Consider the following 10,502-nt stretch of genomic DNA (forward strand, 5'->3'; position numbering starts at 1 on the left):
ATGCTAATTGGATTAAAATGAATAAAAAAGGAACGTTTAGGGAGGAGGATTAGCCAAGGATCACTGGAGAGGGGGGAGCAGCCTGAGTAACCCCTCCCAGGGTACATATTCCTTCAGGAAACAGCCACCCCAGTGCAGCCAGCTGCAGAGGAGCCAAGGAAGGGACCAAGGATTTTGACAGGGACATCTGTGTCCAAAAAACGGCCCAGTGCTTTGGGCACCAAGCACAGAAGCTGAGGAGGCCTTGGTGTCCCTTCCTTGCTGAACTGCCACCCAGCAGGGGGGGGTACACAAGTCTTCCTCCTTTGGTCCTGCCAGCTCATATTCTGCATTTGTGCATGGGCAATAAGCCCCTCCTGGACAGCAGACTGGCTGCCAGGCCCCGCAAGAGCAGCTGTCTGCGTGGAACCCACCTCCTTCTTCAGGGTGTATAATCACCACCATTTGAAAATCAAACCTTGGGATTAGAGCAGACATTTGAGTCTTGTTCTCATTATGGATTAGGTATTTAGGCCCCTGAAACTGGTTACAGTGACTCTGATGTGTTTAGGGGCTAGTAAATGCATCTGTTTTCTGTCCCTGCCCATACCAAAGGGACAGAATGTGACAGCTGCTCCACAGCCACCATCTGCCCTGGAAAGCAAAGTGTGGGTGCCTGCGGGCAGGGGGTGGCTGTTAGTCCCTGAATAGAGGCGGGTGACTTCATGGCACAGCAACAATTTACTAGTAATGAACCCCGCTCGCCATTTTCCCCGAGTGACCAAAAGACCACAGACTGACCAGCAAACTGGTAGGTTTTGAAAATGGCTGTCAGTAAGAAGGTGTATCAGTGAGTCCACACAACACAGATAATAATCTCATGGCTGATGGTTTTAATCAGAAATACTCAGTCTTCATCCACAGCCACTCTATGTGCGCCTCATCAAGCCATTTTTCCCCTGGGGGAAGCAGCATAGTGAAATGCAGGGCCCTTATTGGTCCCCCAGGCAGGCTGCCCCAGTCCTCTGATGCCCCAGGAGAGATGAGCTGGTGATTTTGACCAACGCAAGCACAAAACCAACTCAGTCTATCAAACTGGTGAGGGGAAGAGCCTCCTTTGGTGCAGCAGTCTACGTTGAGTCTCCTTCCCCGCTCCATCGCAATTAAACCCCAGCAGCCGCCTCAGGCACAGCGCTGCTGGGTGGCTGCCGCTGCTGGAGCCCCCAAGAGCCAGCTTGCCCCGGAGTCACTTTGGCACTGGTGACCAGCTTAATTCCCCGGCACGCTTGGCTGAGCATTCCCCACCCCCTTGCAACTGCCTCCTATTCCAGGAAGGAGTGCACAGGGGTTTGCCTCACTTTTCACATAGCTTTCAACAGCTCCAATGTCATTGCCTAGGCGACCGGGACGCTACTTGATTGTAGTGCAGTAAATAACATAGATCCTCAATCCCAGGCCGCTCCTGTCCGCGGGAGACCTCCGGAGGAACTTGAAACGCTCGGGAAGCCAAAGCAGGTAGGAGGAAAAGAAAATGACTGAAGGAAACCCCTTGCTATTTTTGTGCGTGAGTTACTCAGCACGACCCTCTCTCGAGTGCTCGAAAATGCAGCTGTAAGATGATTTGCAGCTCCTTTGCTTGTAGGCTAGTGACACGATATTAAAGTGTCTTGCAAAGTTTGCTCCCAAGTGGCTTAGATCTGGAGTTAGAGCACTTGCGGAGAAAAAAGTGGCCAAACCTTGAATGGGAAAAGCAGAGGTGGGGCCAGGTACTGGCAGGATGCTGAGGCTGGCTGCCTGCTGCCAGGTCGCTACGCAGGGCTGATGCTTGGCTGACAGGGAGGGAGGGAGAGTTGGCTGGTTTAGCCTCCTGCCCCATCATGAGTTGCCTGTCAATGACTCTGGCCGTCAGAGAGGATTTCTGTTGGACCTGCCGGCTTCTTGGAAAGAAAATTGTTAATAAGCTGCTGGACCCCAGGGAGGTCTCCTGAGGTTCAAGTGTGCTGCAGGAAAGCTTGCTCACTCGTTCTTGGACACTTTTACAAGCCTTGTTTTGCAGGTGTGAATTTAATAATCTGGGACAAATGAGCAATAGCACAGGCTAGTGCTGGCATCTTGGGAGCCATCAGTGTTTTGCAAACTTTTATGTGCTGGGGGATGGATGAGCCTGATGGTTCTCATTTTGCAGAGGAGAGAAGGTCCAGGGGCCAGTTCACAAGACATCAAGTAATACACAGCGGCTTGGTGTGAGACTTAGAAATGGCTCTCAAAAGCCTTCCTCTCTCAGGATGGGCCAAGAGGCTTTTGGAATTAGGAATAGCCCCATTATACAGGTTCTCTGCATGTATTTCCCTTTAAGGTGGCTGTAAAATGCTGTCACATTTCATTCTGGGCTGTTGGAGTGACAGGATAGTGGTTAATACATTATTGCTAGGTGAAATAGCAATGCACATTTCTAGGTGTCTAAAACCAAGGCTTAGATTTAATGCTGAGATCAAAGATGCACATTCCAGAGAGTGCAGAAACTCAGCTGCCAGGCATCACTCTCGGCAAGGCATCAGCCCCCTGCAGTACCCTCCTTATATTGATGAAAGAAGGAAGTTGAGTTTATAATAATTATAAGAATATATTCAGACCCTGTGGTCAAAACACAAACCGTCAGCTGAATGAAGCATGGTTGAATATATGCAAGTTCATCTGCTCTGCTTCTCCAGAGAGTTGTTCTCCCGTCTCGGGATGGCTGTAGTGGGCTTTGGTGCATGCTTTTCATTCTGCTTCTGTCCCTGGGTCTGGGGGAGAAACGGCTGCTTCAGCTGGGCTGGGGTTGACTTGGCATCTCAGACATAGCCAAAGTCACAGCAGTGGGAAAAAGACTGAGGACACTGAGCGTTTCCATACTAATCAGTGGAAATCACTTCAGTGGCAATTTACAGGGAGGGTACGTGGCCAGAAGGAGCTGGCCCCGGAGCGAGCCAACCCACTCCCGCAGCTCCAGAGGGGTGGCAGCCCCCACCTTGGTGCTAAGCCGGCAGTGGGCTGAGCTGAGCCCCAGCGCAAGCGAAGGTGGTGGATCGCCGCTTGGTAGGGTTTATCTCTGTAGTCTTGGCCTCTTTTTTCCATGTGCAGTTTCCCTGCAATGCCCTGACTAGCAACAGAGGGAAGCAGCAATCCAGCGAACAGTGGAGCCGGCTTGGGGAAGCACATGGAGAGCAGCTTTCCCAGGTGAAATCTGGCAAATCACGCCAGCAGCCTTGGCACCAAGCACCAACCACCCTGCTTTGCATGATTTGGTCTTTCTTCCCCCAGTAGCCTGCAATAAATGTGGTGTACATCCTGTGGCAGCCTCCGTGCCAGCCCTGCCAAGCATCCCCCATTGCCTCCCTGCTGTGTCAAGGCAGAGGGGACAGAGGACCACTTTGCCCTTCCCTGGGCAAAGAGATCTGCAGTTTAATAAGCAGGTTTGGGTCTCTAGTGTTAAACTCTCCTCGTGGGGGTTTGGCTAGAGAACTCTTTCTGGCAGAAGTCAGGGTGATACCTCAAGTTTTTCTTTTGGTGCTGTGAAGCTGGGGATGTCAGGGGGCTGACACAGTTACAACAGAGGCGGGATAGTCTCCAAATGGACCAGGGGGGCTGGAGGTGGCAGAGAAGCTGAACCTGAGCTGTGGCTGATCATGAGCTCTGCCACTGCTGATGTGTTTAGCCCCAGGTCATTCACCTCCCAGTGCCATTTACATACCCCATAGGCACTGGGAAGGTAGTTACATCCCAGCCATTTGTAATTCTTATTTAGCAACACAGAATTAGTCTCTAAAGCTCTCCATAGTTCACCTTTAATTTAGCTGTGCCACAGGGCCTCCACTGCTTCTGATGGTGATGGTGTGTCCTTTCCTTCAGCTGGACCTCACCATCAGAATGCTTTCCCAGCTTCCCTGAATGTGACTGCCTTCACTGTTCATTGCATAATGGGACTCCAAATGGCACCTCATTTTTCTTACTTTTCCTAGTAAATGACGTTGTCATCAGTGCCACTGCCAACCTTGGGGAACCCTATTTGCAAAGGCTTTTGTGATTCTTGATCATTTTAGATGCTCAGCCATCAGGCTGTCATTCTTGCAGCAGAGGTACTTTCCCAAGATGTTGGATGATCGCAGCAGCAGGGATGTGCATTAACAACACCCACAGCCTGAGCTTCTCTTTTGTACCATGGAGTTTAGAGCACAAATGTGAGAAGATACTGGCCTGGCTTTGCAAGTGCTGATTGTGCTTTGAAAGAGAAAGGGAACTTCCAAAACGCCCTTAAAATATTCAGATTTTTTTTCCTTTTGAAAACGAGTGCAGCCACGTGGTTAGAGCTGGTGTCACCCATCATGACCACGCAGCCGGGGCGGTGCGGAGGTGCTTTCACCACTGAAGGGAAAGGCCTGGCTCCTTCCTGAAGCTGCCGCTGCCCTGGGCCAGGGAAAGCAGCATGGAAGAAGGGTAAGGCCACTAGCAGTCACCTGCCTCAGCTCTGAGCTCTCCTTTTCTCAAAGCCATGTAGGTCCTTTCCTTTCTCTGTGTGTCACATGTGGGACGAGGAGGGATGGGAGGACACAGACTCTCACTGCTAGCTATTCCGCAATGACACCCATGGGTAATGAGCCCTCCTCTGCTGTGGCAACCCCTCCTGGAAAAGCATCTGCAGATGTCTTGTCTTGCAGATGCAGCAGAAAGCAGCTCGCAGCATCAGCTGTCGGAGGACACCACACTGCTTTCGTTTTAACTCCTGGCCCCTGCAGCCACCCAGTCCCTGGCTGATTCAGAGGAGCCCGGGCGACCCCGAGCATCACTCAGAAAGCTGCTGCCCTCATGCTCGGCGGCTCAAGCCCCCAAAGCAGGAAGTTCTCAGGCTTTCACTATTAGATGTCGGTACCAAGTTGAAATGAGATGCTAACACTGGGATGGGTCAGAGGCGTAGTCAGGTGGTGCCTGGGGCACATCCATGTCAGCCAGGGCAGGGAAGCAGCCCCACTGCAGATAAGGGAGGAAGAAGACGATGGCATGGCGGGGCTGCCAGCAGAGGAAGGCAGCATGGGGATCAAGATGGCTTCGCAAAATCTGCCGCTCTGGCTGCTGGGGTCAGAGAGGTGCTGGGCACAAAGGGAGAGCTGCGTACTTCCTTCCGCACTTGCAGGAGGCCAAGAAATGTTGGCCAGGGGCAAGGGGAGCCGACTGGATTGAAGATGACTCTGGTTGTGCCTATGCAGTAGCATTCAGAAGGCTTTGGCTGAAGAGTGGGCTTTCCCACAGACTTCCCGTATGCAGTCTCGGATAAACTGTGCTTTCTCCCATTAATACTTTCTTGTCTGCAAAGCAAAGGCAATGTTCCTGCCTCGCTTTATTTGGGGGGCATCATATTCCATTCAATAAAGTTTGCAAGCTGCTTAGAAGTGGGAAGGTCGTTTTGATGTCTGAACAAGTAAGATTTAGGATATCTGCGTCATGGCTTCACTAAACTTGCAGTATGCATCTGGGTGTCTTATGGATTTGTGGGCATTTGCAACTAGAACTTCCTAGAAAAATACATTAGCCTGTTGGCAAACGATGTTCCTGGGATAAAAGGTGCCCCATGCCCAAAATGCACAAACCAGGATCAGAGCTGAAGGGCTATCTATCAAGATAGAGCACAGGCAGACTTTTGAAGTGAAGTGGGCACTGGTTTAGGATGCCTGAGCTCCTGCCAGTGCTCAGAGCTCCTGCAATCCTGCTTTTTTGGCACACCTTGCTCAGAGCCAGCGGCACCCGCAGATGTTTCATGTACCAGTCCATGGGGTATACAGCCTGTGGCCTGAATTTGTGGCACTGCTGTGATTCAGAGACAGGAATGTCTCTCCTGCATTCCCCAGATTCACAGAGGTGGACTTCCACATGCAGAGCAGAGCAAAGATGACACCATGCAGCCCAGCAGCCTGGACCTGGGGCTGCAACAAGAGTGCACTGATTCTTGCTGCAAGATTATTTTTCTGCCACCTAGCTCAGGGTTTCAGTTTGATTCAGAGAGCTGGTACTCGAGAGTTTGGTATCACTTTGTCTAACCAGAGAGCCCAAGATGTTTGCTGAATGAAGCCAGTCCAAAGTGATTACTAAGAGCAGTTGGGCAAAGCCTCCCCAGGGCTGGGAGAGCTGTTTGTAGCCACACTGAAGCACACCGTAAACATCTGAAATGGGAGCCTTGAGTCACAGGATGAGTGCTTAGCAGAAATGGGCTGATGTCCCAATGCCCTTTCCAAAACACCCACATATTTGTAAGAGCACTGGCCTGCGACGTCATCACCAGAGATACCACCCCTACGGAAAAGCCTGGCAGTTTTCTTTTGTTATCTGTAGTCCTGGTCTGCAGTGAAGGTGTTTCCAGTCACCTCCCATCCTGTGCATGCTGTCTTTCTGTGCAGCAGACTCCAGGGTAGGCTAAGCTTGGGTCACCCCTCCTGCACCCCACTCCTTGCCTGCAGCTTGCCATGGGGGTGAGGGGCACTGTCTCCCTGGGCCTTCTGGGGCTCTGGTCCCTGTCGTGCTGCAGGGAGCAAGGTGGGACGCTCCTGCCCTTTGCCAGCCATTTTGCTGACATGAGGTGGCTCTCCAGCAATGCTAACCTTGCTGTTTCTTTTTACCCCTAGAGTGATTTATCCTTTGTCAGACTCCCCCTCCGCAAAGATGTCCCAATCATCTCCAGCTGATGAAGGCACAACGTTTGAGCACCTCTGGAGCACACTGTAAGTGGTGGTTGATCATTTGCCTTGAGGTTTATTCTGAGTCAGAAGTGACCCTTTCCTCTGTAGTCTGTGTTAGCGCCTATTATTGCTGTGGCCTGAAAGGAAACAAGTTTCTTTCGCATGTTCCAGTTGCCACATATTCCTTTTCCACATTGAGAGTTTTGCTGCCAGACTCTGATCTCTCTGCTCAGACCATTTCATTTGCCAAACCCTTTTGCCCTGGTGGCAGTAGGCAGTTCAAAGATGATGGAGTGTGCGTACCCTGAAAGCAGAGCCCCACAAACCTTGTCTCCGGGTATTGGACACTGTTTCTGAAAAGCCACAGCATTTTTGATGCACACATTAAATATAAAGGCAGGAGAGCTGCAAATTGCAGCGCAGCATTCCTACAGCATGGACGCCCTCGTGCACATTGGAGGTCCTTACTGGGGCACGCTTCCTCTCACTCAAGGAAGCAAAGGTGTTCGGGGAGCAAAAATGCCTCAGCAGCAAGCTGGGAAAGGGAGCCACTGACTCGTGCTTGTGCAGAGGAGAGCAGCTGGGCCACATCCTTCATGCCCTGCCTGCTGAGGAGCCCCACTGGCCACAGCAGCATCCTGGGGACCCTGCCCATGTCCCCGTGGGCACATGGAGCCAGCTCTGGTGAGCCGCGGCTGAGTACCAACACACCTGCCTGCTTTTCCTGAACCGTGACACTAGGAGCTGGCATTGATGGTGATTTTGTGCTCCAGGCCCACACGGAGATGGTGTCAGGGCCAGAGTAAAGGTCCCCTTTTGGCTGGGACCCTTGCTTGGGGTGTGGTGGGAGACACTGGTGCCAAGCCTGGGAGGATGCATTCTTACTTGTTAGTCTTCACTCATCAGGTCATGAGGCTTGGTGACTGCCCAATTAAAATCGATATTTTCTAAAATTAAGCGCCAAGTCACACCAAGACTTTTGCAAGTCTTCTGGCCTTTGAGCCTCACACTCTAATCAAGAAAGGAGGAAGAACTGTGCTTCATTTTATCCTCTTTCTTCCTTGGTATCCTCTCACTTAAAGATATCCCAAGGTGACAGATACGCTAAAGCAACCAGATGGATGAGAAACTTCCCAAATCTCTGCTTGCTTTACCCACCAGGCAACAGTTTGAGCAAAACCTGCTCTGCCATGTGAAAATAAAAGCAGAGGATGGAGGAAGAAGTCAAGAAGGGGACAGGGATCAAGGGAATTTCAGGTTGTTGTGTGGTTATGGTGCAGGCTGTGCTGGAGAGCTGGAAGGCTGACTGTGCACATCACCTTTTTTGCAGGGAGCCAGACAGCACCTACTTCGACCTCCCTCCATCCAACCATACAGGCAGCAGTGAGGTCTCCAATCGCACAGAGGTCACAATGGATGTCTTCCAGATGAGAAGCATGAATGATTCAGTCATGGTGAGTGCGCTCAGACTGCACAAATGGGAGCTGGGGTAGGAAGTGGGATACTTGCTGGTTCATAAACCAAACACAAACACAACAGGTGCAGCGCTGCTGTCATTTGTGCAGGGTGTGATAACCTGTAATCGACTGCACCCCAGGATTGCAGCTGGATGGTGCAGTGGTCAGTATAACAGTGGCTACTTATTAATAGATAATATTGCTGCAGGCAGCAGCGAGGACTCCATGCTGAAACAGCAGCAGAGCCTGAGTACCTCAACAGGAGGAGAGAATAATTTGCTCTGGTATAAACATGATGTGTAGTAAAAGCCGTTTGTAAGCTGCTGACAGTGCAGAGCTGCTGGAGGGGCAGATCACACTCCCAACTCCCAGCTCTGCTCGCACCACATCCCCAAGCATCTGTGCCATTGCCCTTTCCTCCAAGAAGCTGGTGTGCCTGTGTCTAAGGCAAAGCGTTTGAAAAGCATAGCGGGTGTGTGAGACATCTGAGTCGCTTCTGTGTGTTTAGAGCCCTGAGCAGGGCAGCCTCCCAGGAGCATACCTGAAGCAGCTCTGGCTGTTGGCAGCGTCTCCCTCCAGAAAGCTGCAGTTTCCCTCCTCGCCAGCTTGCATCCCCTCCCCCAGCCCCCTTTTCCCTCGCTTTTCACTTGCTTTCCCTCCCTTCCCTGGCCTTTGTCTACAGCGGGCAGGAGCCTGGCAGAGGGATCAGGCAGGGCGGTGGTGCTAATTGGGGAGCTGCCCCTCGCTGAGCTTGCCGTCGCCTTCCTTCTTGTTCCCGCTGTAACCGAAGCTGAGCCTGAGGAGCCGGTGCAGCCCAGGGTGCTGCCAGGGCCACGCAAGCCCTGGCTTTGCAGCACTCTGCACACAGCGGCTGCACACAGGCAGGGCAGAGCCAGCTCCTGGCCCTTGCTTGGGATAATGAGCAAGTAGTAAATATTTACGTTGGCCTGATCGTGCAACCAAGCTCTGCGCTGCTGAGCTCCCAGTGAGCCGCGGCCAGCTCTCACTGGCTGGCATCACCAAAATGCATGGCAGGGTGATGTGTAAATAAATACACAGATAACATGATGCCACCATCCTGAAGGAAAGGCAAGACACAAGGAGCCACAGCAGAGGGGCTGCTCAGCCCTGCTGTGATGCCTGCTGCTCATGGTACTGGAGCGGATGTGTGGGAAGCAGCAGGTGTTGTGGCACCCAGCAGATGCACCGGTGCAGATGCTCGGTGGCTGTGAGCAGACCATCAAAATGCTCTGTGACCTGCCCTCCAGCTAGGCATGATGCTCCCCCTCAGCATTGCATGGGCACTGTGTTGCTCCTACAGCTTGCTTCAGGGTCTCGTGGGAGGAGTTGCTGTAATTAGATGCAAACAATTCCTCAGCCACCCTTTTTGCTTAGAGATGACAACTTTAGGACTGGTAGTTTGTGCAGTGCTTCAGGCTTTCCATACGACACCATCACAGACCTTCTTGTGCACGGGTGTGCATGTGCAGGCCACTGCTGGGCAGTGGGTGATGCACGCTGGTTTTGCCATTCAAAATGTGCCACACCACTCTTTGAACTACTTATCTGCTTCAGTATGGAGCCCCCCACAGTGGGGTCTGGCTGAAGGAAGCACCATTCCCCCATCTGCCTTGAGTCAGAAGGAAATCAGCCTGGTCACTCCAGATATCTATCTATCCATCTATCTGTATCTGTCCATCTAGATATCTATCCATATCTGTCCATCTAGACATCTGCCTGGCCATCTATCCCAATCTATCCCTATCTAGCACCTAGATATCCATCCGTCCATCCACACCTATCCATATCTACCCATCTAGATAGGGATAACGGCATATCTCTGAGATACGGAGCTATCTCGGAGTCACTGCATCACCCAGTCGATGCAAGCACAGCCACCTCGGTCTGCTGGTAAAGGGTGCCAGCCAAATGGGTTTCCAGCCCAGTGCAGCTGCAAGTAGCTTTGTGGAGTGGAGTCTGGCTGGGTTTGATGATGGAGCTGGACCCCCTCTCTCCCTGCAGTGGGAATGGTTGGTATCGCCTAGTCCATCACTGGGCAAGCTGGGGCCTGCCCTGTGCTTTAATGAATAGTCATGAGGGACAGAAGGGGTGGGCCCCGTTTTGTTGTTGGATGCAGCTAGTTGACAGAACTAAGGGAGATGAAAAAAGCAAAAAAGCCAACACACAACAGCACACGGGTGGCCAGCGCAGCATCCCTGGCGCTGCCCGCCCCAGCCCTGCTCCCGCGCTCCCTTGTTCCACCTGCCTTCCTAGCCTGGCCATCCCCACCGCCGCCCCGACCCCATGACTGCCGTGGTGGGACGCTTCCCAGCGCTCTGTGAATCCCGAGACAACTAAA

Source organism: Falco naumanni, chromosome 3 (genome assembly GCF_017639655.2).
Source record: "Falco naumanni isolate bFalNau1 chromosome 3, bFalNau1.pat, whole genome shotgun sequence".
Taxonomy (NCBI): domain Eukaryota; kingdom Metazoa; phylum Chordata; class Aves; order Falconiformes; family Falconidae; genus Falco; species Falco naumanni.